The following is a 4,270-nucleotide window of genomic DNA, read 5'->3' on the forward strand; positions in this document are numbered from 1 at the left end:
AAAAAAAAAAAAAAAGGATAAGCTTAGTGGAGGTGAAACTCCCCCTCCCATGCTCCCATTTAAGTGCTCTGTCCCGAGGTCCTTGGCTTAGTCACTGGGCTGAGCGTCTGACATGCCTAATTCCAGAACATTTCGCCTGGGGAAAGAGGGCCCTCTGCCTCCTCGCCGGAACCCCACCCCTCCCGGCCGGCTGCCACTTCTCCCCTCAGGCTGCGATTTGCCCTTCAGGACACTTCCCGGAAGTGGCCAGAGCACACTGGGCTTCTGTGGCTGGCCACTTTCACTGCGGATGATGCTTCCAAGATTCAGCCCCGCGGGAGCAGCGCCACGCCTCGCTGCTTCCAGCGCTGGGGAGCACCACGCCGTGACCTGACCCTGACGTGGTGGCTATTCCGGTGTTTCCACGTGGGGGGCGTTTAGGACTGTGACCGCGCGCATCCAAGCTTTGTGTGGCTGCAGGTGTCCTCGCCTGCAGACCTTCCTGCACCCAGCGTGTGTTTATGCCCCGGCGAGCCCGCCGGGAGCTGAGAGCGCCCCCGCGGCCGGGCGCTGGGAGCCCCGCGACCCCAGCCCAGCTCGCCCGCTGGAGGAAGGGGCCCCCGTGAAGTCGAAGGGGCTAAGGTCGCCCGTCGGGGACCTGGGACCGCCTGCGGAACTGAAAGCAGAGGCGCTGGGACCAGCCCCAGGACCTGGTCACCCCTCAGGAAGCCGGGAGACCTTAGCCCCCATGAGCACCCCAGTTTCCACTCCCGCCAGCCCCGTCGTTTGGATTGGACACCTGTGACGACAATGCGCTTGATTCTAGTCTAGAAGCTGCCTTATTTCCTCCCAAACCAGTCTGAGGCTTCATTTTTGCCAGGGCGCCCCCCTGCCTGGCCCCGGCGACTCGGCCCCCCGAAGCCGCGGCCCAGGCCCCGAGATCACGTGCGGCCTGACCTTACAGGGCTCGGCGGCGACACCGCCCCTAGCAGCTCCGAAACTACTTCTGCTTAAAACCAAGATTTTATTTGCAAGAGGAAGAAAAAGAGGAAGAGAGGAGAAAGCGAAAAAGAAGTTAAAGGGAAGGAAGCTCAGCTACAAGCCACGTGGACTTGGCCTGAGTCCTGGGGCGTCCTGCCCCCCACCCCTACCCCCATGTGACTTTGCCCCCTGCTGTCCTATCACATGTCCACACCCGTCCACACCCGTCCACACCACTGTGTGCCAGACTCTGATCACTGAAGGGGAAATTTCCCAGCGTGGGGGTGGGGGCTGGGCCACCCTTGGGCTTTCTCCAACCCCTTGGGTGGACCAGTGAAATCTGCGTAGTCAACTGTCCATTTGATGTGCAAGAGCAGCAGTTTCATACGGTCCGACCTGGGGTGAAGTGTCTTTTGCTAATGAAGCCAGAGAGCTGGGGTCTTGCCCTGGGTGCCCAGATACAGAATGGCCAGATTGAGAGAAGAGCCTCAGCCCCACCTGCCTGCTCTGCGGGACGCGACAGGTAACGTGGGCGCGACAGGTAACAGAGCAGAGACCGAGGGCCCATGGTTGCTCGCCCAAGGGCCGCCCGCCCCTGTCCAGGTTTCGCCCACCAGCTGCATCTCCACCCCCGGAGCCCAGCTCCCACGGACATCAGAGCTGCTGCGGCCAGTTTGTCCTGCAAGCCAGGGCCAGGGCCTGGGGCGACGTCTCTGTGAGCCGCCCCAGCTGGTCCGGAGTCTCTGCCTTCCTCCACCTTCCCCTCGTGCGGGCACTGCAGGGAGATGACAGAGCCCCATCTTGGGCGCACCCTGGCGCTGTTTGGGCCAGCCCAGGCCCATGGCTCTCAGGACACAGCCTGGGAAGAGAGGCCAGGCTGAACCCCCGGGAGCCAGGAGCTGGAGGTCCAGCTTAGCTGGCCAGAGAATCAACCAGGACGATTGCAAAGCCCCAGGACAAACCCAAGAAGAAGGTTCTTGTGGCGATTTCTGCAGCGTGGGCTGGGCCTGGAAGTGCTCTGCCTGGAGCCTCTCCCTTCCCCGTCCCCTGCTGCAAATCCTTGCTCTGGCCCTTCCTGAAGTAGGGCCTTTCCTTATAAGCCTGTGACCTAGTCATTTCTCTGACATGGAGAGCTGCTCTAGCAGTTTGACCTGAGAAAAAGGCCAGGTGGTCCTCCAGGCCAGACCTGCCTGAGGTAGAGCCTGGCCTCCAGGGGGTGGTGGGGGCGGTCGGCTGGGCCCTGTGGACAGGATCTCTCCAGCCAGACAGTGCCGCGAGCTCCCTTCTGGGCCATCCGAGAACTGCGGTTAGTGTGGAGACTCACACAGCTTCCTTGGAATTGGGGCCAGGAACCTCCACAAGTCTCTACATGCTCCAAACAATGTTACTCTGAAAAGTTATTACAGGCACCAGTGTGCAGTAGATCAAAGCCCTATAGTTACATCACAAATATTGATAGCTGCTTATTAAGCCAAATAAAATGTCAACTTAAAACATTTTATGAGTTGATGGGAGTCCCCCGGACCAGCGGGTAACTAATCCTCATTTCTGGGATGAAGCAGGACTCAGCTCCGTCACATCTCAGCTCTTATTTTTTGGATCAGCACCGAGAGTTCTTGCCACGTAAAGAGCAGCGGAGAAGGAAGGTGTGCTGGAGCCGTGTCAATTATTTTAATTCCCTTTGAGTTTTATGCCAAAAATCAGTAGTAATCCATCACCAAGAATTATTTTTTGTTGCAACTGGAAGATCAGTAAATGAAGGCTCATTATTCAAGTTCCTCTGCTTTTGTGTCTGTTTCCAGTTTCCACAGGAAAAGCTAAATTATGTTTCATCTCTATTAGCTGACAAGGGGATTGTTCTTTCCTACACTTTGCTGCAAGCAAAAGATGGAAGCCACTTGCCTGGCGAAAGGCGACTCCCGCTGCAGCCCCCGCCGCCCCCACGGCTGCCCCCCAGCCCACCTCTGTTGGCCCCACCCCAAGACCATCATTTGTCTCTAGTCCCCAGAGCAACAGGCTGCTTTTTCTCATGGTGCTAGCGACCACGGTAGACCCCTTAGCGGAGGGGCCGGGGAATGGTCCAGACCAGGAAGAAGGGAGAGGAAAAGAGACCCCACCTTGGGGTGCAGGTGACCTCACCCCCGGCTCACGAGGCTCTGTCCGTCCATCTCCTCCAATTTATTGCAGCCTAGGAAGCTCATCACACGCACTGCGGTTCAAATAAAGTGAACCACTGGATGTGATTCTGGAGCAGATGCTGGATTTGGAATAGGGTGAGGCTGCTGGCATCCTGAAAATACTAAGAGAACCACCCGATGGTCCAGGGGTTCCACTTCTGGGCATTTATCTAATGCAGAAACACAAACCTGAGAAGATACTTAGACCCCTGTGTTCATAGCAGCCATATCTGGAATAGCCAAGCGATGGAAACAACCTAACTGTCCGCCCGTGGACGAAGGAGGCCTGTGAGCCTGCACGGACCAGCACGGACGAGCACGGAAGAGTGGCGCTGCTGTCTATCACAGCGTGGTGGCCTCTGAGGACACTACGAGAAAGAAGTCAAGTGGAGGAAAACACATACTGTGCAGGATACAAAGATGTGTTTATTTATGCACACAAGAGCTGGGGTGCAGGCCAGAGGGCAGGCGGGGAGGTGAGAGGAGTCACCAGACAGAGCCGGGAGCAGAACAGACAGGTCCACTGAGATACCCTGCTGAGGGGGGCTGGGAGACAGGAGGGGTCTGCTGGCCTGTGGGTGGCTCCTGCTGCAGCGACTGCCTGCGGCCTCATAAATAATGCCCAGAGGTAACTCTGCGGGCCCCTCTGGGGAATCCAAGGAAACAAAGCAAAGAAAACCAAACTTTGGTGGTTACCAGGGGGTGGGGGGAGGGGCCTGCCGTAGAGTGGGGGATGGGAGCTCTAGGTGGTGATCACCAGCAGTGTGGACGCACCTCTAACTACACACACTGTGTACGTGCTGCGCACCTGGCACTGCGACACTTACACGCATGCCACTTCAGTCAAAATTTATTTAAAAAAAGAGACAGTGATAATTGACTAAGATTTTGCGCACGAAGTTAACAGCACGGTGTCGTGGTGAGATGACTCGGTACATGGCTGGTGCCCTTGTTTTGGGGAAAACACCCCCGAAGAGTTTAGGGTTCCGGGGCACCCCCTCTGCAGCTTACCCTCCGATGCCTGCAGGGAGCAGGCACGCACAGAGGAGCCAGAATGGCCAGCGCGGTGGACGCGGCTTAAGAAGAGGACGCGAAGCCCAGGCTCACGCGGCTCCCGGGCCCGGCAAGCCTGG

Source organism: Condylura cristata, unplaced genomic scaffold (assembly GCF_000260355.1).
Source record: "Condylura cristata isolate star-nosed mole 26May11 unplaced genomic scaffold, ConCri1.0 scaffold00033, whole genome shotgun sequence".
Taxonomy (NCBI): Eukaryota; Metazoa; Chordata; class Mammalia; order Eulipotyphla; family Talpidae; genus Condylura; species Condylura cristata.